The sequence below is a fragment of the Hyla sarda genome, chromosome 1 (assembly GCF_029499605.1).
Source record: "Hyla sarda isolate aHylSar1 chromosome 1, aHylSar1.hap1, whole genome shotgun sequence".
In the NCBI taxonomy this organism is placed as follows: Eukaryota; Metazoa; Chordata; class Amphibia; order Anura; family Hylidae; genus Hyla; species Hyla sarda.
In genome coordinates this window covers 284872922-284897900 of record NC_079189.1, presented here as the reverse complement: position 1 = coordinate 284897900, position 24979 = coordinate 284872922, and the positions used below count along the sequence as shown (strand labels likewise).

The window sequence follows — 24979 nt, the reverse complement described above, 5'->3', positions numbered from 1 at the left end:
ACTGAGCTGCCTGGAAGCATTTACTTTCGCTTTCAGATGCGGTGGTCAACTTTGATCGCCGCGTCTGAAGGGTTAACAGCGCGCGGCACAACCATCGATGCCGCGCAGTGTTAGCCCAGGGTCCCGGCTATGATTAGCAGCCAGGACCGACCCGGTGTGATGCGGGGTCACGGCGTGACCCCGTCTTAAACACCGGGATCGGGCGTAGGGCATACAGGTACGCCCTACGTCCTTAAGGAGTTAAACTAACCCTAGACAGTTCCTCATGGGTAATTCTGTTAATTCTGGCCACAACCCATTGTTACACATGTTATATGTAATGTCTATGGTAGGATCAAAATGGGAGTGTCGCGGCCTGTGCATCGCCATTACACGCAAGAAGATGACACAGCTGGTGGGGGCTCCCAGGCGCGATCGATGCTCCAGGTCATAGGGAATTTTAAAAATACTGTGGACAATCTGTATAATAGCTAGATAGTAACATAGTTTGCAAGGTTAAAAAAAAGTCAAAAGTCCACCGAGTTCAACCTAAAACTCTACTGTGTTGATCCAGAGGAAGGCAAAAAAGCAAACCATGAGGCTGATGCCAATTGCTTCATGACAGAGGAAAAATCCCTTTCTGATTCCAATATGGCAATCAGAAGAACCCCTGGATCAATGTACCATCTACATAAATTTAGTATCCATAACCTGTAATATTATATTTTCCCCCCCAAAAAATCTAGACCCCCTTGAATATATTTATTAAGTCAAACATCACAACATCATGCACAGCAAAAACAAAATAAATCTAAACAAAATGTAGCCAGCACCTATACCCAATACACGGTGCACGCTGCTGTGGCAAGTACAGAACATGTAAAAAAAAAAGAAAATGGCAGCAGCACACTTGGTCAACAAAATGGAGGCTCTTAGCACAATTTTTGATCAAAACGTGTCCCCCCATCCACCACGCGGAGGTGGCCTCATATCAGATGGGACCCTAATATTCACTCACCTCAGGCTGGGTGACATGCTGGATCCACTAACAACCCAAAACCACCTCCTGTGAAATAGGGGAGGGGATGCACGGCTACTGAGGGAGCTACTCCCCCTAAATTGCACAGCAAAAACTAAAATGTAGCCAGCACCTATACCCAATACACGGGTGCACGCTGCTGTGGCAAGTACAAAACATGTAAAAAAAAGAAAATGGCAGCAGCACACTTGGTCAACAAAATGGAGGCTCTTAGCACACTTTGATCAAAACGTGTCCCCCCATCCACCACGCGGAGGTGGCCTCATATCGGATGGGACCCTATTACTCATTCACCTCTGCTGGGCATGCAGCCTCTGGCTGGGTGACATGTTGGATCCACTATCAATCCAAACCACCTCCTATGAAATAGGGGAGGGGATGCACGGCTACAGAGGGAGCCACTCCCCCTAAATCACAGCTTCATGTGGCAGAGCGTTCCATAGTCTCACTACTCTCACAGTAAAGAATCACCATCTGTGATAATGGTGAAACCTTCTTTCCACTAGACTTAGAGGATGCCCCCTTGTCATGGTTATCTGCCTAGGTATAAAAAGATCACTAGAAAGATGTCTGTATTGACCATTCAAATTTTTGTACATTGAGATCAAATCACCCCTAAGATGTCTTTTATGTATTGGTCTGTAATCCTCCCATACCACCAATTATCTTTGTCACCCTCCTTTGCACCCTCTCCAGTTCAGCCATGTCCTTCTTATATACAGGTGCCAAAAACTGGACACAAAACTCTATATGTGGTCTGACCAATGCTTTATACAGAGGCAAAACTATGTTCTTGTCACGACCCTCTATGCCTTTTTGATACATCCCATTACTTTTTTAGCCTTGGAAGCAGCTGCCTGGCTCTGGTCACTAAAGACTTACTGTCCACCAATACCTTCAAGTCCTTTTTGGTAGAAGTTTTACCTAATGTCTTATTATTTAGCACATACTGTATTTGTACATTTAGTTTTTATGGTCCATAACCTTACATTTATCCATATTAAGCTTTATTTGCCATGTCTGTGCCCAAACCTCCAGCTTCCCCAGATCTCTCTGTAAAATTATGTTATCATCCTCTGTGTCTATTACCTTTCCCAGTTTAGTCATTTGCAAATATAGAAATTCTACTCTGTAATCCCTCTACAAGCTCATTAATAAACATATTGAAAATAAGTGTACCCTGTATTGACCCCTGTGGTACCCCACTAGTTACTGATACCCAACCAGAGTAAGTTCCATATAGATACTCACCCTTTGTTTCCTGTCACTTAGCCAGTTGATAACCCATTTTTATTTATCCTCCCATAGTCCCAGCATCCTCATTTATGTTCTAACCTTTTATGTAGAACAGTATTAAATGCCTTAGAAAAGTCCAGATATACATCTACAGCTTCACCCCGATCCAATCTATAACTGACCTCCTCATAGAAGCTTGTCAGATTAGTCTGACAGGACCGATCCAGCATAAACTCATGTTTGTGCTGTGTGAGAAGGGTATTTTCATTAAGAGATTTCAGAATAGCATCTCTCAGAAAACCCTCAAAAATCTTAGCCACTACAGATGTTAAAGGGGTTATCCACCATAAGGTGATTTTAGTACAGACCTGGCAGACAGTAATGGACATGCTTAGGAAGGATCTGCACTTGTCTAGGGGCTAAATGGCTATGTTGTGAGATTCCCATAACACTGTGGCTAGCTTTTTGTGAACTGGTATTTCCTGTTTGAGTTTTCTTTTTTGGCTACAAATCCCACAATTCCATTTTTCTCCCTCCCACACATCAGCCACCTCAGCCATGTACAGTGATCCCTCAACTTACAATGGCCTCAACTTACAATGGTCCTTTCTGGACCATTGTAACTTGAAACCAGACTCAACATACAATGCTATGGACAGTCCAGAACTGTGAAACGTGTCAATGGCTGGAAGAACTGACCAATTAGAATGGGCATTCACTGGTACCACACCTGTATTACTGAAGTGCATGCACTGACTGGCTGTCTGGTAGCGCCCCGTACAGTACAGGGAGGTATTACATGTTCTGTACTACTACTATTTACCTGTGCCACAGTTACCTGCTCCTTTGGACACCAAGTATGGTCAGCTCCATGTAACTTTTTTAGGACATTGAGTGTACTGTATAGGACCCTGAAGAAGCTCCTGTCCTCTACATAGACAGTGATTTACAGCTTCTAGCAGCTCTTTCTTACTTTTATATATAAGGACTTGCTTTATCTATATAATATTTTGGTGGCTTCAGAACCAATTACCAGGTTTCCATATAGTTATGGTTTCAACATACAAGGGTCATCCTGGAACCAATTAATATTGTAACTTGAGGGACCACTGTACAGTATTCTGCGTATATTTCATGCACAGGATTTTATGCTGCAGATTTCAATGTAAACTAAATGACCTAACACAGCTTCAAATCCTGCACATTAAACATGCACAGGAGTTCCATAATGGACATAAATTTACGTCATGATATGGTGGTACTTAATGCACCATGACGTACATTTACGCTCCGCCATGATCGTGAGCACCAGTCCAGTCATGCGCAGCAGGTCCTGGGGGCTATCAGCAGCCAGGGACCTGCTGGTAATGGTGGACATCCGCCATTGCACAGATGTCCGCCCTAAAACCCCTCAGATGCCATGATCAATATAGATCACGTCATCTGTGGCAGTGCGGTACTTTAAATGGATCATCGGATCGCCTGCATTGCTGCCGCAGGGATCCGGTCATCCAACATGGTTGCCAGAGGTCCCCTAACCTGCCTCCAGCCATCTCCTGGGGTCATTTGCTCTGATCGTTATTTTTTTAAACCCCTTAACGACGCCGGACATAAATGTACGTCCTGGTGAGCTGGTATGTAACGCACCAGGACGTACATTTACGTCCTATACATAACCACGAGCATCGGAGCGATGCTCAGGTCATGCACGGCAGGTCCCAGCTGCTGATAGCAGCCAGGGACCCGCCAGTGATGGTCGTGCGGATGTCCGCCATTAACCCCTCAGATGCCGTGATCAATCCAGATCACGGCATCTGCGGCAGTGCAGTACTTTGAAAGGATGATTGGATCACCCGCCGCGGCGCGGCGATCCGATCATCCAGCATGGCAGCCGGAGGTCCCCTCACCTGCCTCCACTGCCTTCCACGGGTCTTCTGCTCTGGTCTGCGATCGAGCAGACCAGAGCAGAAGATGACCGATAATACTAATCATTGCTAAGTCCTATGCATAGCACTGAACAGTATTAGCAATCGAATGATTGCTATAAATAGTCCCCTATGGGGACTATTAAGGTGTAAAAATAAAAGTAAAAAAAGTTTTTAAAAAAGTTAAAAAAATAAAAAGTTAAAAAAATTTGAAAAACCCCCTCCCCCAATAAAAACTTAAATTGTCCCATTTTTCCTATTTCCCCCCAAAAAGTGTAAATTTTTTTTATATGCATATTTGGTATCACCGTGTGCATAACTATCCCAATTATTAAAATAAAATGTTAATGATACCGTACAGTGAACGGCGTGAACGTAAAAAAAAAAAATAGCTGCTTTTTTATAACATTTTATTCCCCCCAAAAAATTTATAAAAAATGTATTAAAAGTTTTATAAAAGCAAATAGGATATCAATAAAAAGTACAGATCACGGCACAAAAAATTAGCCCTCATGCTGCCTCTTATACGGAAAAATGAAAAAGTTATAGGTCTTCAAAAAAGGCGGATTTAAAACGTACTAATTTGGTTAAACAGTTTGCAATTTTTTTTAAGCGCAACAGTAATAGAGAAGTATGTTATCATAGGTATAATTTTAATCGTTTTGACCCAAAGAATAAAGAACACATGTCATTTTTACCGTAAATTGTACGGCGTGAAAACTAAACCTTCAAAAATTAGCAAAATTGCGGTTTTCTTTTTAATTTCCCCACACAAATAGTATTTTTTTGGTTGTGCAAAACAATGGACAACTGGCCGCGCAAAAAACAAGCCCTCATACTAGTCTGTGGATGAAAATATAAAAGAGTTATGATTTTTTGAAGGTCGAGGAGGAAAAAATGGAAACGTAAAAATATAATTGCCTTAAGGCCCAAAGGGGCTGAGTCCTTAAGGGGTTAAGGACCCGGGCTTTTTCCGTTTTTGCACTTTTGTTTTTTCCTCCTTACCTTTAAAAAATCATAATTCTTTAACTTTTGCATCTAAAAATCCATATGATGGCTTATTTTTTTGCACCACCAATTCCACTTTGTAATGACATCAGTAATTTTACCCAAAAATCTAAAGCAAAATGGAAACATCATTGTGCGACAAAATTGAAGGAAAAATGCCATTTTGTAACTTTTGGGGGCTTCCGTTTCTACACAGTGAATATAACAGAGTTATGATTTTTAGAAGTCGAGGAAAAAATGAAAATGCAAAAATAAAATTGGCCTGGTCTTTTTGCAATTCTGACCACTGTCACTTTAAACATTTATAACTCTGGAATGCTTTTAGTTATCAATCTGATTCCAAGATTGTTTTTTCGTGACATATTCTACTTTAACATAGTGGTAAAATTTTGTGGTATCCTTTCTTGGTGAAAAATCCCAAAATTTTATGAAAAATTTGAAAATTTTGCATTTTTCTAACTTTGAAGCTCTCTGCTTGTAAGGAAAATGTATATTCAAAATAATTTTTTTTTAATTCACATATACAATATGTCTACTTTATGTTTGCATTATAAAATTGACGTGTTTTTACTTTTGGAAGACATCAGAGGGCTTCAAAGTTCAGCAGCAATTTTCCAATTTTTCACAAAATTTTGAAACTCTCTTTTTTTCAGGGACCAGTTCAGGTTTGAAGTGGATTTGAAGGGTCTTCATATTAGAAATACCCCATAAAAGACCCCATTATAAAAACTGCAGCCCCCAAAGTATTCAAAATGACATTCAGTCAGCGTTTTAACCCTTTAGGTGTTTCACAGGAATAGCAGCAAAGTGAAGAAGAAAATTCACAATCTTCATTTTTTACACTCGCATGTTTTTGTAGACCCAATTTTTGAATTTTTGCAAGGGGTAAAAAGGAGAAAATTTTTACTTGTATTTGAAACCCAATTTCTCTCGAGTAAGCACATACCTCATATGTCTATGTTAATTGTTCGGCGGGCGCAGTATAGGGCTCAGAAGGGAAGGAGCGACAAATGGTTTTTGGGGGGCATGTCACATTTAGGAAGCCCCTATGGTGCCAGAACAGCAAAAAAAAAAACATGGCATACCATTTTGGAAACTAGACCCCTTGGGGAACATAACAAGGGGTAAAGTAAACCTTAATACCCCACAGGTGATTCACGACTTTTGCATACGTAAAAAAAAAAATCCCTAAAATGCTTGGTTTCCCAAAAGTTTTACATTTTTAAAAAGGGTAATAGCAGAAAATACCCCCCAAAATTTGAAGCTCAATTTCTCCCGATTCAGAAAACACCCCATATGGAGGTGAAAAGTGCTCTGCTGGCACACTACAGGTCTCAGAAGAGAAGGAGTCACATTTGGCTTTTTTGAAGGAAATTTTGCTCTGGGGGCATGCCGCATTTAGGAAGCCCCTATGGTGCAAGGACAGCAAAAAGCCCCACATGGCATACCATTTTGGAAACTAGACCCATTGGGGAACGTAAAAAGGGGTAAAGTGAACCTTAATACCCCAAAGGGGTTTCACAACTTTTGCATTTGTAAAAAAAAAATAAAAAATTTACATGAAATGCTTGGTTTCCCAAAAAAATTACATTTTTACAAAGGGTTAAAGCAGAAAATACCCCCCAAAATTTGAAGCCCAATTTCTCCCGATTCAGAAAACACCCCATATGGGGTTGAAAAGTGCTCTGCTGGCGCACTACAGGTCTCAGAAGAGAAGGAGTCACATTTGGCTTTTTTGAAGGAAATTTTGCTCTGGGGGCATGCCGCATTTAGGAAGCCCCTATGGTGCCAGGACAGCAAAAAAAAACACATGGCATACCATTTTGGAAACTAGACCCCTTGGGGAACGTAACAAGGGGTAAAGTGAACCTTAATACCCCACAGGGGTTTCACAACTTTTGCATATGTAAAAAAAAAAAAAATGTACATGAAATGCTTGGTTTCCCAAAAAATTTAAATTTTTACAAAGGGTTAAAGCAGAAAATACCCCCCAAAATTTGAAGCCCAATTTCTCCCGATTCAGAAAACGCCCCATATGGGGGTGAAAAGTGCTCTGCTGGCGCACTACAGGTCTCAGAAGAGAAGGAGTCACATTTGGCTTTTTGAAAGCAAATTTTGCTCTGGGGGCATGCCGCATTTAGGAAGCCCCTATGGTGCCAGGACAGCAAAAAAAAAACACATGGCATACCATTTTGGAAACTAGACCCCTCTGGGAACGTAACAAGGGGTTAAGTGAACCTTAATACCCCAGAGGTGTTTCACGACTTTTGCATATGTAAAAAAAATAGTTTTTTTTTTACCTAAAATGCCTCTTTTCCCAAACATTTTACATTTTTAAAAAGGGTAAAAGCAGAAAATACCCCCCAAAATTTGTAACACAATTTCTCCCGAGTACGGCGATACCCCATATGTGGCCCTAAACTGTTGCCTTGAAATACGACAGGGCTCCAAAGTGAGAGCGCCATGCGCATTTGAGGCCTAAATTAGGGACTTGCATAGGGGTGGATATAGGGGTATTCTACGCCAGTGATTCCCAAGCAGGGTGCCACCAGCTGTTGTAAAACTCCCAGCATGCCTAGACAGTCAGTGGCTATTTGGCAATACTGGGAGTAGTTGTTTTGCAACATCTGGAGGCTCCGTTTTGGAAACAGTGGCGTACCAGACGTTTTTCATTTTTATCGGGGAGGGGGGCTGTGTAGGGGTATGTGTATATGTAGTGATTTTAACTTTTTATTTTATTGTGTGTTAGTGTAGTGTAGTGTTTTTAGGGTACAGTCACACGGGCGGGGGTTCACAGTAGTTTCACGCTGGCAGTTTGAGCCGCAGCTCAAACTTGCAGCCGGATACTTACTGTAATCCTAAGCCCATGTGAGTGTACCCTGTACGTTCACATTGGGGGGGGGGGGGGACATCCAGCTGTTGCAAAACTACAACTCCCAGCATGTACGGTCTATCAGTGCATGCTGGGAGTTGTAGTTTTGCAACCGCTGGAGGCTCCGTTTTGGAAACAGTGGCGTACCAGACGTTTTTCATTTTTATTGGGGAGGGGAGGGGGATTGTGTAGGGGTATGTGTATACATAGTGTTTTTTACTTTTTATTGTGTGTTAGTGTAGTGTTTTTAGGGTACAGTCGCACGGGCGGGGGGTTCACAGTAGTTTCTCGCTGGCAGTTTGAGCTGCGGCAGAAAATTTGCCGCAGCTCAAACTTGCAGCCGGATACTTGCTGTAATCCTCCGCCCATGTGAGTGTACCCTGTACGTTCACATTGGGGGGGGGGGGGGGGGGGGACATCCAGCTATTGCAAAACTACAACTCCCAGCATGTACGGTCTATCAGTGCATGCTGGGAGTTGTAGTTTTGCAACAGCTGGAGGCACACTGGTTGTGAAACACAGAGTTTGGTAACAAACTCAGTGTTTTGCAACCAGTGTGCCTTCAGCTGTTGCAAAAGCTACAACCCCCAGCATGTACAGACAGCGGAAGGGCATGCTGGGTCTTGTAGTTATGCAACAGCTGGAGGCATACTACTTTGGCTGGGGATGCTGGGGACTGTAGTTATGCAACAGCTGGAGACACACTGGTTTTCTACATAACTCAGTGTGCCTTCAGCTGTTGCAAAACTGCAACTCCCAGCAGTCACCGACAGCCAACGGGCATGCTGGGAGTTGTAGTTATGCAACCAGCAGATGCACTACTACAACTCCCAGCATGCACTTTAGCTGTTGGTGCAAGCTGGGAGTTGTAGTTACACAACAGCTGAAGGTACACTTTTCCATAGAAAAAATGTGCCTCCAGCTGTTGCAAAACTACAAGTCCCAGCATGCCCATTAGGGCATTCTGGGAGTTGTGGTGGTCTGCCTCCTGCTGTTGCATAACTACAGCTCCCAGCATGCCCTTTTTGCATGCTGGGAGCTGTTGCTAAGCAACAGCAGGAGGCTGTCACTCACCTCCAACGATCCAGCCGCATGAGGTCAGTCCCTCGTCGTCGCCGCTGCGGCCGTCGCTCCTGGGGCCCCGATCCCAACATTGACGCCGGGGATCGGGGTCCCCAGCACCTGGGGTGCACGTTCCACACCCGCTTACGTCCTCCGGAAGAGGGGCGGAGCGGGTTGCGGGAGTGACACCCGCAGCAGGCGCCCTGATTGGTCGGCCGGTAATCCGGCCGACGAATCAGGGCGATCGTGAGGTGGCACCAGTGCCACCTCACCCCTGCAGGCTCTGGCTGTTCGGGGCCGTCGGAGACGGCCCCGAACAGCCTGTAATTCCGGGTCACCGGGTCATTGGAGACCCGATTGACCCGGAATCTGCCGCAGATCGCTGGACTGAATTGTCCAGCGATCTGCGGCCATCGCCGACATGGGGGGGCATAATGACCCCCCTGGGCGATATGCCCCGATGCCTGCTGAACGATTTCAGCAGGCATCGGGCACCGGCTCCCCTTCAGCTAGCGGCGGGGGGCCGGGATTTGACAGGACGTACTCAAACGTCCTGAGTCCTTAAGGACTCGGAAAAGGGGCCGTTTGAGTACGTACTGCGCCCTTAAGGGGTTAAAGGGGAACTTCGGTGGAAACAAGTTTTCAAATCAACTGGTGCCAGAAAGTTAAACAAATTTGTAAATTACTTCTATTTAAAAATCGGAAGCCTTCCAGTACTCACAGAGGTGTCAGCAGAGAGCTCTATTGTCAGACTGAAATATATCTGTAGTATACAGCAGCTGATAAGTACTAAAAGAGTTAAGATTTTTTAATAGAAGTAATTTACAAATCTGTGTAACTTTATGGCACCAGTTGATTTAAAAAAAAATAAAGTCCAAAATGGGCCTGGTCCTTAAGGGGTTAATTTAGCTTTTTTTTAACTTTTTTTTTATTTTTATTGGGCACACTATTGCACAGATAGCACTGGATAATTCCCCATTAGGGTCTATTCACACATACAGTATTCTGTGCAGATTTGATGTGCAGGATTTCATGCTGTATTCAGTCATTTAGTTTACATTGAAATCTGCAGCAGAAATTCTGCACAGAAAACTGTATGTGTGAATAGACCATTTAGGTAGCATGTCTTGTATATCCTTAGAAAACACACCAATCTGACTGCCAGTTTCCCATTTTACAATCTGTACTGTAATCTGTCAAGAAAATGGGTGGAGACTGAATTAAATAACAAAGTGCAGAGGTTGAAGGCAAGGCCATTGTGTCATCTAGGGGTAGAGATAGTCTATTTTCCTAAAATCATGTACTTGGGAAGTGTAAAGAAACATATAGACTACTATGTAACAGCTGTAGACAAAGAAGAGACCGATAGGCCCTCATGAACACTTACCTTTGTAGTCACACCACATTTACTTTCACACAAGCTGAAGGAGGTTCTAACCGACATGTAACTTTAAGCAGTTTTAAGTGAAAAGACAGGATTCCTCAGATAGTTTGCAAGTTGTGCAGCGACCGCTCCTCAGTATATGATAATCATAATGCACGGCTCAGAAGTGCTGTATGTGTGCACGGCAGCAATGAGGGCTGTCTGGCAATGAGCCAGTGACAATGACTCATCTAAAATCATTGTGGAGGAGAGGGCAAAGTTCCAGCCAGCAGCTCAGAAGGGGCAACTAATGTGTGGTACCCAACAGGGTGATGAGGGTTGTTGTGCAGGCTATCTAGGAGTATTTCTATAGAAAAGCAGATGGTTATATGTCACGTGGTATGGTGATGTAGCTAACCTGGTGGTCCCCTGTGAGTCCAACAATACTTTTGTTAGATAAGTTGTTCCCATAAGGCAATGTGCAGGAATAAGATTGTATAAAAACAACTTGAACACTGTATAAATCAAAATGCAATAATTTTGTGGCCCAGAGTAGAGTGTTACAGTCTTTAGAGCAGGTGAATAAATGTTTGGTCACTGTCTCTAAGTCCAGCATCGGTTTCCATTCTGTTCTGCAAAGATTGGTTCAGAGAGACGTAGCTTATGCTGGGCAGTACAGTTGCCAAGGCAATAGTGAGTTCCGTGCACAAGCAACTGTACTGTCCAGCGTGAGCTGTGTCTTTCTGTGTTACTGAGGTGCAAATACACTGCTCAAAAAATTAATGGAACACTAAGATCACACATTCTAGATCTGAATGAACTAATCGTATTAAATACTTTCGTCTTTACATAGTTTAATCTGCTGACAACAAAATCACACAAAAGTTATCAATGGAAATCAAATTTATCAACCCATGGAGGTCTGGATATGGAGTCACACTCAAAATCTAAGTGGAAAACCACACTACAGGCTGATCCAACTTTGATGTAGTGTCCTTAAAACAAGTAAAAATGAGGCTCAGTAGTGTGTGTGGCCTCCATGTGCCCGTATGACCTTTCTACAATGCCAGGGCATGCTCCTGATGAGGTGGCGGATTGTCTCCTGAGGGATGTCATTCCAGACCTGGACTAAAACATCTGCCAACTCCTGGACAGTCTGTGGTGCAACGTGGCATTGGTGGATGGAGCGAGACAGAATGTCCCAGATGTGCTCAATCGGATTCAGGTCTGGGGAACCTATGGCGGGCCAGTCCATAGCATCAATGCCTTCCTCTTGCAGGAACTGCAGACACACTCCAGCCAAATGAGGTCTAGTATTGTCTTGCATGAGGAGGAACCCAGGACCAACCGCACCAGCATATGGTCTCAGAAGGGGTCTGAGGATCTAATACCTAATGGCAGTCAGGCTACTTCTGGCAAGCACATGGAGGGCTGTGCGGCCCTCCCCAAAGAAATGCCACCCCACACCATTACTGACCAGCTGCCAAACTGGTCATGCTGGAGGATGTTGCAAGCAGATGAACATTCTCCACGGCGTCCCCAGACTCTGTCACGTCTGTCACATGTGCTCAGTGTGAACCTGCTTTCATCTGTGAAGAGCACAGGGCGCCAGTGATGAATTTGCCAATCTTGATGTTCTCTGGCAAATGCCAAATGTCTTGCACGGTGTTGGGCTTTCAGCACAACCCCCACCTGTGGACATCGGCCCTCAGACCACCCTCATGGAGTCTGTTTCTGACCGTTTTAGTGGACATATGCACGTTTGTGGCCTGCTGGAGGTCATTTTGCAGGGCTCTGGCAGTGCTCCTCCTGTTCCTCCTTGCACAAAGCTAGAGGTCGTGGTTCTGCTGCTGGGTTGTTTCCCTCCTATGGACTCCTCTACATCTCCTGATGTACTGGCCTGTCTCCTGGTAGTGCCTCCATGCTCTGAACACTATGCTGACAGACACAGCGAACCTTCTTGCCACAGCTCACATTGATGTGTCATCCCGGATGAGCTGCACTACCTGAGCCACTTGTGTGGGTTGTAGACTCCATCTCATGCTACCACTAGAGTGAAAGCACTGCAAGCATTTAAAAATGACCAAAACATCAGCCAGGAAGCATAGGAACTGAGAAGCGGGGATTTTGCTAATTGCCTATAATTTCCACCTGTTGTCTGTTCCATTTGCACAACAGCATGTGAAATTGATTGTCAATCAGTGTTGCTTCCTGAGTGGACTGGGATTTCACAGAAGTGTGATTGACTTGGAGTTACATTGTGTTGTTTATGTGTTCCCTCTATTTTTTTGAGCAGTGTATTTCAACTTACAGATTTTTAGTTTGTAGGGCATACACAGGAAACATGAATTGTGTTGAGCCCTAGAGCAATAACTTTAACAGTAGGTCACTAAAGAGAGTAGGGTAAGCAGAGGAACCCCTTGTTCATCATTACTTTCCTCTGGCTAAAAAAAATACTCTTTTAATGAAATTGGAACTTGGGAAATTTACATTTACAGCATAGACTGAAACAGAACAGGCTATTTCTTGAACAGTATTAAACCTAGGAATAACACTTTAAACTGGGTGTATGTATGCCTAGTAGGAACACAGGTAGGAGATGTTTCTCTGGAAAAGCCAAACCTAGACTGGTTTAGGTACACCTCTCTCTGGAAAAGGAGGCTGAACTAGCAACTCTTCCCACAGTCCTATAGAAGCTTTTGTGTAGAAAAGGGCTGGGAAGAATCATGTGACCTAGACATCATTCATCCGATCCAAAGCATTTGCAAATATTTTGTGGTGGGCTAAATTGGCGTGCTGTAATGTTAGTGTTGGGGTGCATTGAACAGGCAGACAATCACTCATAATGCCAGGGTTGCGTTAACCACCACGCTCCAAGGTAAAGCAGTTCTCCTGGGCCAAGTGCTGGGCAATAAAGACACCAGATACAAGGTTATGGAAAACCACTGAGGAGTTTACTGAGGAAAATTGCAGGCAGATGTTAAACCCATAGCATTACAGTCTTTCCAAAGCAGGGTATATATAACAGAGAGCGGCAGAGATAGTCAGTAGTGAAATGGCTGGGCACGTTGGGACTTTTAGAATACTCCACTTTTATATAACTGGACTTGACTAGACTTAATTACTGGAGACTTTAGACTTTAGATGTTAGACTTTAGATTGGAGACAACTGACACTGACCAGAGACTTACTACAATGCATTCACTGAATTAGTTTACTGCCAGGCTTGGAATTAGACTTTTCAGACCTGAGCTGCCTGAGGCTTTCTACTCTGATTCCTGACTTGTGCTACAGGGCCCCTGTTGGTAATTTTGCTTCTTCTCCCAGCAACTTAGGACTTGGGCTTATTTTCTGGGCGGTGGAACACCTGTAGTAGGGTTGCTGCTCATTTGTAGAACTTTGATTTAAACTCCATGACTCTTTTCCTCACTCTTTAAAGCACTCAACTTATTGACTTCTCTCCACACTATTTCTCTCCTCTCACACTCTCCTCTACACTGAACTCATTCCTGCCTAGACAGGTCACTAAACTCAGGCAGGAGATTCTTATTGGCCACAGCTGATCACAAGCTTCCTCTGCAGGTCTCTCTTAAAGGTACAGCAGTCCTACTAATAACACATCATTAGTACATGGGCATAATGAACATAAATTAATGATAAAAAGGAATAAATAACAAATCAAACCAGAATCCTTACGGCGGGGCTGGGATTCGAATCGCGGGACGCGCCCGCATGTGAGTCCCAGCCCGTCTCTCACCTCCGTGCTCTCCTGCTTCTGAGTGAAGAGAAGAGGAGGAAAGAAAAGGTGGAGTAGTGAGAGGTTAGTAGGGTTCCATGAAGGAAGGCATCTTTCCTGCAGGCGGGATCCACTCCAGACCCCCACGACAGACGACCAGACAGAACAGCTGAGGTAATATATGCTCAGGATGCAACGCACTAGAGTGAGGGTGGGGGGAATATGATAGCGTGCGATGTATAGTGTTGAGCAGCATAGGCCATATTCGAATTTGCGATATTTCGCGAATATATGGACGAATATTCGTCATATATTCACTAAATTCGCATATTCGCAATATTCTCGTTTTATTTTTACATACGCGAAAATTCGCGTATGCGAAAATTAGCATATGCGGAAATTAGCATATGCTAATTTTTGCATATGCGAAAATTCGCACGCCATTCTCACACAGTAGTATTAGAGCCTTCTTTACACCACACAAGCTGGAAGCAGAGAGGGGTGATCACTGTGATGTTTACTGTGAAAAAAAAAACAACAAAAAAAATGAATATTCGTAATTACGAATATATAGTGCTATATTCGCGAATATTCGCAAATTCGCAAATATGTGATATTCGCGAATAAAATTCGCATTGCGAATATTCGCGAGCAACACTAGCGATGTATAGCAATGTGATCAGTGGGGTAGGACATTAAGATAAAGAGCAGTGAAAGTTGGGGAATTGAGGAAGGTATTCCAAGGACTCCACGTCATGGTGTAGCGCGCTAGTTGGTGAGTGGTATCTGCAGTTAGTTCTTCCATCCTTTGGATATGGGAAACTTCCTGTAACCACGAGGAGATCGTGGGGGGAGAGGGTGACTTCCACAGATGCGGGATAACCATTCTCGCTGCCATAAGCAGGAAGATTAAGAGGCGGGAGGAGCCCTTGGGTATAGAAGGGGGCAGTATGGAAAGGAGGGTAATCTCAGGAGTGAGTGGAAGGCGTGCAGATGTGATGTGGTGTATGATGTCCAGTACGTTGGTCCAGAAGTAAAGTAAGGTTGGGCACGTAAGCCATATGTGTAGCATCGTACCTCTAGCTGAGTGGCAGCGCCAACAGGTTTCGGGCAGACCTGGGTAGTATGTAGCTAGCATGGAAGGGGTCCCATACCAACTTGTCAGGATTTTGTAATTGGTTTCCTGAAATTTACATGATATAGAGGAAGTGTGGCATTTTATAAGGGCTGTGTGCCATTTATCTTCTGCTATGGAGTGACCCAATTCTTTTTCCCAGCCGGATTTGAATGGTAGAGGACGGTCGGGTGTAGAGTCAAGAAGCAGGGCATATAGGGTGCTAACCGAATGAGTTGTGGGCTCGGAGGCAACACAGAGTTTCTCAAAGCGTGTTAGGGGGCGGTGTAGTTGTAGGGGGTTTCTGGTGGACAGTTAAAAATGGCGCAGTTGGGCATATTGTAGCATCTGGGTCATCGTAGGGGCGGAGTCGGGAACCAGGGCAGAGAGAGGCTTGAGTGAGGTCTGGGTCACGAGGTCATGGAACGTGAGATTCCAGTGTTCCTTGAGAAGGACAGGAAGTCAGAGTTAGATAGGGAGGGAGGAAAAAGGGGATTATGAAAGAGTGGTGTGAGAGGTCCCTCCTGGGGAAAGAGGTTGAGGCGGACATGTAAGTCCTATGTGTGCGTTGGATTGAGTAGAGCACTGGGGGGAGCATCGAGAGGGCGATGGGTGGTGAAGTGGTGCGAGGGCAACAAAAGAACGCTTTCAAGTCGCAGCCAATCGCTGCTCCCTCAACAATTATCCATTGTTTAATGTCGCCACTACGGCAGCAGTCCAGTACCCTAGTCAATACAGATGCCATATAATATGAGAGGAAGTCTGGGAGTGCTAAGCCTCTATCCCGTTTACGCCTAATGAGAATGTGTCTGGCAAGTCTGGGATGCTTTTTGTTCCAGATGAAGCTAGACTGGAGCGAGGTGAGTCCCACAAAGAACGAGCGGGGGAGGTGGAGAGGGATGCAAGCAAATAGATAGAGGAGATGGGGGAGTATATTCATCTTAAATACATTGACCCTGCCCAGCCAGGAGAAATCCCTTCGCTCCCACCTAGTCAGATCTCGTTTGAGCGAGGTCAATAAGGGAGGAAAATTAAGGTTGTATGCGTCCGTTAGTTTAGAAGGCACTTGCACCCCTAAGTATTTGAGGGAGGTGGTTTGCCACTTAAACTGATAGGTGGAGCGAAGGTGAGATACAGTATGGGAGGGGATGGTCACATTAAGTGCTTCAGATTTGGATGCGTTCAACTTATATTTGCTGTAGAGGGAGAAAAGGCGGATTGTTGACAGGAGCGAAGGGAGGGTGGTGAGGGGAGAAGATAAGTACATCAGTAAATCGTCTGCGAAAGCAGAGCATTTGTAATGGCTAGACCCCACAGAGACACCCCCTATGTCTGGATGTTGGCGTATAGCCGTTAATAGATGCTCCATGCAAAGGACAAATAGGAGCGGTGAAAGGGGGCATCCCTGGCGGGTGCCATTGCAGATGGTGATGGGGCGAGAAAGCCTACCATTAATCCTGATTTGGGCTTGTGGGCAAAAGTAAAGGGCCATGATACGAGAGAGCATGGCGTCTCCTACCCCAATCTGTGAGAGAGTAGCCGACAAGAAGCCCCAGTCCACCCGGTCAAATGCCTTCTCGGCGTCAAGGGATAGTAGGAATAGAGGAGTTTTATGCACTTGAGCATAATGGATAACAGAGAAGGTTTGAGAGTGTTGTCTCTCGCCTCCCTGCCTGGGATGAATCCTGCTTGATCCGGGTGGACTAGGGAACTCATGTACGGCGACAATCTATTAGCTATTAGCTTCGCAAAAAGTTTTGTATCTGTGTTAATTAGGGAGATTGGCCTAAAGCTGGAGCAGAGTTGGGGGTCTTTGCCTTCTTTCGGAATGACAGTGACGTATGCTTGCAGGAAGGAGGAGGAGGGAAAGGAGTTTGCGGATATGGAGTTGAAGGCGGATAGTAGATTGGAGGATAGCACTGAGCAGAGCAGCTTGTAGAATTTGGCAGTGTAGCCATCAGGGCCAGGGCTTTTGCCCGCCGGTAGGGAAGAGATGGCCGCCTCCAACTCCACAGGCATGAACGGCAATTCCAGTTCTTGGATCACTGAGGGCGAGAGGCGCAGGAGGGCTGTTTCTGCAATGTATTGGGATAGGGAGGGTAGTGGGCCACTAGCGGAGGGGCATTGTGGGGGGGCTGTAAGTTATAGAGGGATGTGTAATAGTGGGAAAAAGCCTCTAGTATGTCGGGAGTGAGGGTGCAGGATGTGCCATCATGTGCTTTAATAGAAGGGAGAAACAAGGAAGACTTTCTGTCTCGGAGCACTGTCGCCAGTAGTTTACCTGATTTATTGCCTAACTCATAAAAAAGATGGCCCGTGAATTGTTTGTAATATTTATGTTGGGAGGACAAGCGATCCAAAAGTTCGCTGCGAACCTGGATGAGTTCACGTAAGAAACTGTCTTGCTGAGATTGTTTATGTTGGGTTTCTAGTAGGTGCAAGGAGTGGTACAGGTCAGATAGTTTGGCCGACGCCTCCCTCTTCCGCCGAGATCCATGTCTAATCAATACACCCCTCAGGACACACTTCAACGCCTCCCATTTGGTTAGAGGGGCGGTCTCATCAGATAAGTGGTCCTCATTAAAGTGCTGAATGGATTCCTTGAGATCCTGCAAGCATAGGGGATCTTCCAGGAGGGAGTCATTGAGGCGCCAGAAAGACTGGGGTCTCGAGGTGGAGGGGAGCGTCAGCGTGCAATATACCGGGGCATGATCAGATAGCAGTCTAAGGCCTACCCGCAGGATATTCGGTCAAGGAAATCACAGACCCCAGAGGCAATCAAAAAGAGAGGAGAGGTGAGTGCCGTAGAAGAAGAGATAGGACAGGAGAAAACAGGAGGCGACCATAAGAGAATGGAAGCTAGGGGACTAAAGAGAAAGGTCATAAGGACCAACAATCGGGTCAGGGCTGGCCCGACCGAGTCACTAGTGGGGGACATAATGGAAGGCTCGCCAGAAGTGAGGACCATAAGGGCCAATGGGGAAATCAACGTGAGAATCATAGGGGAGTGAACGGGCCTAGGAACACAGGGCCTAATAACAATTTAGAAAAACACCACAGCACCCTTCACCAGAGAGGTGGAGGGTGTGTAGTTAGTAGAAGTTTGACTATGAGAGGAGAACTGACAGTATCTCCTAACAACAACTAAGAGGGAGGCAGGAGGTTAGAGAAGCTAAAATAACAACAATATTAAGAGAACAAAGCAACTGATAAAAGCTCATGATGACATCTCGGCAGACATCATGGGAGACAGGGGGTGTCCACAGTCAGAAAAGAACTTGGAGGCTCAATCTGGGCAGATCCCGGGGGAAGGAGCAAAACAAATAAGGCAGGCAGTTGTCCCTCGCACAGAGGTGCGCAATACTCAAACAAGAAAGTCAGGTTTTGCCGTGGCGGGGGACCTTGCCCGACAGGAGGTTGTGGGCGCTCGTCCGTTTTTGATGTAGTCGGCCAGGTGGAGGGTTGAAATAGCCCATTCCATTCAGGGAGAGCAACATGTGGGAGCTTAAACGTTGCAAGAGAAGCCGGAAGATCCTCTGGGCGTCTGATCGATGCGGAGGTGCGTCCATATTTTGCTGTCAGAGAAAACGAAAAAAGACCCACCGGTATGGGATTTGGGCATTTTGAAGCAGTAGAAGTAGAGGCTTGAGAGATGCTCTCAGTTTGAGAGTGCACAGCGAGAGGTCTGGATATAAATAGACAGGATTGCCGTTGTAGGTGAGATGTTTCAGGGACCTTGCCTTGTTCATAATTTCCTCTTTCACAAGATAGTGGTGCACTCTGCAAATGACGTCCCGGGGTCTGGACTGATCGGGACTTTTAGCTTTCAAAGCCCGGTGTGCCCTATCTAGCTCAAGCGGGGTATCTTGTGTTCTCTGAAGAATTTAGTTGAATAGCTTTTGCAAGACAGAGGGGATTTCTTGAGGCGGGACCGATTCTGGTACTCCTTTAAGTCGGATATTATTCCGTCTATTTTGATTGTCTAGATCATCTAGATGGTCTATCATGGTAGATTGGTGAATAGAGAGGGACTTGGTTCTGTCGTTCAGAGAGTGCAGTTGGGCAGCCACTGAAGAGCGAAAGTCCTCCAGATCATGAACTCTGTGTTTCAACTGCGACACTTCCTCCTTGACAGGTTTAAGATCTCGTGCCCAGATTTAGTAGGTAGCAAAGCTAACAATGCCTGGAGTTCAGGGAAATTATTGAGAGGAGCAGCAGCCGCTTCAGGGGTAGGCAGACTCTGAACCGGTGGATGGGCATGTTGGACAAGGGAGCAGTCCGCATTTCTAGAGCGACGATGGGGTCATCTGTTCTTTGTAGTAGTGTCGTCGTCGTAGTCGGAGGAGTGATCAACTCTGGGGTGATGAGAGTTGCCCGACTTACGGGGGTCTGAAAAAAAGTTTTCTTTGCCGGGGGCTATTTCTCCGCAAGAGGAAGGAGGCGGGCAGAGCTAGGGAGAATGGCTGCTGCATGGCTGAGGGCCGCGGCTCTCGTGGTGGGACCAGGGGGTCTCTGAAGTAGGCAGCGATGGTGCCGGGCAGCTCCTCGGGTGGTCCGGTAGCAGGCTTGCGGGATTTGTTGCTTCTCCTGCCTCCCATGGCAGATCGGTGTACCTCTTATTCTGTCGGACCTGCAGGAGCTCTTAAGCGGTGCTGCTCATGCCTTGCGCGCCAAGCCACGCCCCCCGGAGCATATAATCTTATTCGTTTCCACGAGGGACAAGAGTGGAAAACAGCCTTTAATACCCGTGATGGACATTTTGAGTATCTCGTGAAGCCTTTCGGCCTCTGTAATGCTCCAGCCGTCTTTCAAGAATTGTTCAATGATATCGTCCGAGATCTTCTCTACACCTGTGTGTTGTATATCTTGATAACATCTTGATCTGCTCATCCAACTTAGAGAAGCATCAATCAAATGTTCGTCTGGTTCTTCAATGCCTTCGGAAAAATCATCTCTACACCAAACTGGAAAAATGCCTATTCGAGATGTATAGTCTCCCCTTTCTCGGTTACATTGTTGCTCATCAAGGCCTTCAGATGTGTAACACTCACGGTTCAGTAGACAGGAACACTGGAGGTAGTAGATCAGCTGGACCTGTGTGGAAGATGACATTGGGCCGTACCAGGGAGCGGAGTCTAAGGTGCCATTGGTTTTCACCAGAGCCCCCCACAAAGCGGGATGGACTTGCTGCAACAGGCGGCACCCAGGTCGCTACCCCTGGCACAACTCGACCACACAGGCGGCTGAGGAGATTCGAGGTGCAGATGGGAAACAGCAACTCGTAGTCTGGAAAGCAGAAGGTCAGGGCTGGCAGCACAGGTGAGTGGTCAGGTGCGAAGCAGGATGTCAGTAGGCAGGCGGCACAGGAGCAAGGTCAGGAACGTAGCAGGTGTTGCACATAACTATGGTTGCACTGGCCCTTTAAATCTTAAAGCTCCGGCGTGCGCGCGCCATAGGAGACGGGAACATGCGCGCCTGAGCTGCAAGGCAGAAGAGGAAGCAGAAGGGGACCGAGGTGAATGACGGGCTGGAATGCGAACCCCAGCCCTGTTGGCAGCAGGGAAATGCGCTCATGGCCAGCACAAACCATAATAGCCCCCCCCTTTGGTCTCCCCCTCCTTTTGCGGTGCAGATATTTCCTGAGAAGGTCATGGTACAGGATATTCTCCTCCGGCTCCCAAAATCTTTCCTCAGGACCATAACGTTCCCAGTCAACCAAGAAGAATTGTTTACCTCTCACGGTCTTGGTAGCAAGAACCTCTTTGACCTTAAAGACATCAGAAGAGCCAGAGACAGGAGTGGGGACAAGATTATTTTGTGGGGACAAGATTATTATTTAGTTTATGACAAAGGGGCTTGAGGAGAGAAACAGGAGATGAATTAGGAATACGTAAAGTAGCAGGCAAACTGAGTTTGTAAGAGACATGATTAATTTTTTGCAAGAGGAAGGGACCAAGATAGCGAGGGTATCTTGAACCGAATATGTTTGGAGGAAAGCCAAACCTTTTCACCAGGAGAGAAGGATGGAGGAGAGCTTCTTCTATCAGTTTGTGTTTTCATGCGTGAGGAAGCATGAGACAGAGACTGACGAGTTTGTTGCCAAATCGAAGTGAAGTCCCTGACAAGCTCATCAACAGCTGGTACACCGGAAGAAGTTGGAAGTGGAAGAGGAGAACAGAGATGAAGACCATAAACAACAAAAAAGGAGAAGACCTTGTAGACTCGAAATCCTTATGATTATATGAGAATTCTGCCCAAGGGAGAAGGTCAACCCAATCGTCCTGGCGAGCTGAAACAAAATGACGAAGATAAATCTCCAGAATTTGATTAACCCTCTCCATCTGATCGTTGGACTGAAGGGGGTAGGCAGAGGAGAATTCTTGATTGATGTCAAAGAGCTTGCCAGAATTTAGAAACAAACTGAACTCCGCAATCCGAAACGATATATTGTGGAAGACCATGCAGACGAAAAATGTAAAGCAAGAAATACTTCGCCAGCTGTGGAGCAGATGGGAGGCCAGGAAGAGGGATGAAATGTGCCGTTTTGGAAAATTGATCAACCACAATCTAAATGATCATGTTATGATGGGGCAGGCAGAGGCAGATCGGTGATAAAATCCATAGCGATGTGGGACCAGGGAGTCTCCGGAATGGGCAAAGGCTGCAAGAGTCCAGCTGGTTTTGTCACGGGCACAAGTATCACAGGAACGGACAAAATCAGAATCGTCCCATTCTAGATGCAGCCACCAGTAGTGCAGAGAAATCAGGAGTAAATTCTTGTGTACACAAGGATGACCTGCCAACAGAGAAGAATGACCCCACTTCAGTACCTTGTGTCTCAATCTGGCAGGCACAAAGGATTTTCCAGGAGGAACTTGCTGAATATTGGCAGGAGCGGCAGAAATCAAGCGATCAGGAGGAATAATATAATATAATAACTATTCCTTGGAGTTCAAACCTATGACATCAGAGGACCTGGTAAGAGCATCAGCTCTGATGTTCTTGTTAGCTGGACAAAAGTGAGGGTAGAAATTGAATCTAGAAAAGAACAAAGACAACCTTGCCTTACGAGGATTCAATCGCTGAGCAGACTGAAGGTACAGAAGATTTTTAAGATCTGTGTAGATGCTGACCGGATAAGAAGAACCTTTCAAGAAATGTCGCCATTCCTCCAAGGCAAGCTTAATAGCGAGGAGTTCTTGATCTCCAATAGAATAGTTCCTTTCAGCAGGTGAGAAAGTCTTGGAAAAGAAACCCCAAGTTACTGTCTTACCCTTGACATTTCTCTGGGTAAGAATGGCACTGGCTCCAACAGAAGAGGCATCAACCTCCAAAGCGAAAAGGCTTCTCCAGATCAGGTCTTGAAAGCACAGGAGCAGAGGAAAATGTAGACTTTAAAAAGGAGAAGGCCTGTTCAGCCTCAGGAGGCCATGTCTTGGGATTAGAGCCCTTTTTGGTGAGAGCCACAATCGGAGCAACCAAGGAAGAGAAATGTGGGATAAATTGATGATAATGGTTTGCAAAATCCCAGAAAGCGTTGAATAGCCCATAGGCCAGAAGGGCAAGGCCAATCCAATACTGCAGACAGCTTATCTTGATCCATCTGCAGGCCTTCATGAGAAGCAATGTAGCGGAGAAACAGGAGACTAGACTTCTCCAAAAGGCATTTCTCCATTTTGGCACAGAGATGATTCTTCCAAAGGTATTGAAGAACCTGACAAACATGAGTACGTTGCTCCTCTAAGTTTGCAGAGAAGATCAAGATGTCATTAAGGTACACGACAACACAAGTGTAGAGAAGGTCCCGGAAGATATCATTGACAAATTCTTGGAAAACATCAGGAGCGTTGCAGAGACCAAAAGGCATCACGAGATACTTGAAATGTCCATCATGAGTATTGAAGGCCGTTTTCCATTCATCTCCCTCACGGATACGAATAAGGTTATATGCACCCCGTAGGTCCAACTTGGAGAAGACCTTGGCTCCTCGGAGACAGTCAAAAAGTTCGGAATAAGAGAAAGTGGATAACGATTTTTGACCGTAATCTTGTTAAGTCCCCTGTAGTCAATACAAGGTCAGAGAGAACCATCCTTCTTCCCCACAAAGAAGAATCCTGCTCTGGCAGGAGAAGAGGCCTTACAGATAAAACCCTTTTGGAGGCTGTCCTGGATATACTTCGCCATGGCTTGGGTCTCAAGAACCGATAATGCGTAAATTCTTCCACGAGGAGGTGTGGTTCCCGGCAGTAAATCAATGGGGCAATCGTAAGGACGATGCTTCATGCAGAATACGTCCGAAAAATCTTGGTAAGTTAGACCAGGTAAAGGAGGAGGAAGAGCAACAACTTTAGGCTGAGACAAAGATTTTGACAGTGCTGTCCCCAGCGAATAATTTCGCCACTTCTCCAATCAAGTTGCGGAGAATGACGTTGAAGCCAAGGTAGACCAAAAATAAGCTCAGAAGTACAGTGAGGAAGCACATTGAACTCAATCTTTTCTTTAGGCAAAACTCCCACTTGCATGATGAGAGGCTCACTACAGAAAAAGTCCAGATTTTGTCCATTAACAGAAGAGATGAACAAAAGCTTGGAAAGCCGAGTAACAGGAAGATGATATTAATGGACCAAAGAGGCATCAATTAAATCACCTGTGGAACCAGAGTCCAAAAATGCAGTAACGCTGAAAGAAAACTTGATAGACTTGTACAGGGATGGTCAAGCGAGGAGAGGTAGTATTCACACCTAGGGACGCCTCTCCCACGTGTCCTAGGTGTCAGCATTTCCCAGATACTGTGGACAAACTGAACAGTCTTTGAGGAAGTGCTCCGGGCTAGCACAATTCAAGCACAAATTCTCACTGCGTCGTCGTGACCTCTCCTGTTGCATAAGACGAGAACAATCTACTTGCATAGCCACTTCGGCAAGAGGCGCAGGAAAATGTAGATGTGGACGTTGGAACACGGGTGCCAGACGAGTATAGCTCCATGTTCGGGCAGGTTCGCTCTCTAAGCGCAGTTCATCCTGCCTCTCAGCAAAATGCACATCAGCACGTGTGGCCAAGTGTATAAGTTCAGTCAAAGAAAACAGAGGAGCGCGTTATCTTTAATCCTGCTTAATAGCCCTTTTTTGGATGTGGCACACAAGGCCTCATCATTCCATGCTAGTTCTGAGGCTAGTGTGCGGAATTGAACCGCTTAGTCACCAACTGAATAATTCCATTGACAGAGGTTCAGCAAAGCCGACTCAGCTGAAGAGGCACGTGCTGGTTCCTCAAAGACACTGTGGAATTCTGCGAGAAAAGCCGTCAAGTTGGAAGATACCGGGTCACCACAGTCCCAAAGGGGTGTAGCCCAGGCCAGGGTTTTTCCGGGCAGTAGGCTAATTACAAAGGCCACCTTAGCATGTTCCGTTGGAAACTGTTCAGACGTGAGCTCCAAATGGGTGGAGCACTGTGTAATGAAGCCTCTGCACAACTTGGAATCAGGGGTTCCCAAAAACAGTAAGCTACGAGTATGATGATACTCTGGTCACTTACACAAATAAACACCAAAATAGAAGACCAAAGTATGATTTTAGAAAAAGACATATAAAGCTTTATTCAAAATTAGACATAAAAACATGTAAAAAACACATATAATGTGGCAAG

At 45.5% G+C, this 24979-nt stretch overlaps 1 protein-coding gene across 3 annotated transcripts in view; it reads right to left on the bottom strand.

The window, feature by feature from the left end:
- The window catches only part of LOC130369280 (kelch-like ECH-associated protein 1A), an 81209-nt gene that overhangs the window by 55856 nt on the left and 374 nt on the right, over nt 1–24979 (bottom strand). The window contains exon 1 of one of the 3 annotated variants that reach the window (XM_056574361.1): nt 10509–10749. The exons of the other annotated variants lie outside the window; for them this stretch is intronic. The gene's annotated coding sequence lies outside the window, so the exon portion shown is untranslated. Of the gene's footprint in view, nt 1–10508; nt 10750–24979 lie in introns of those variants that run through there. 3 annotated transcript variants of the gene reach the window in all.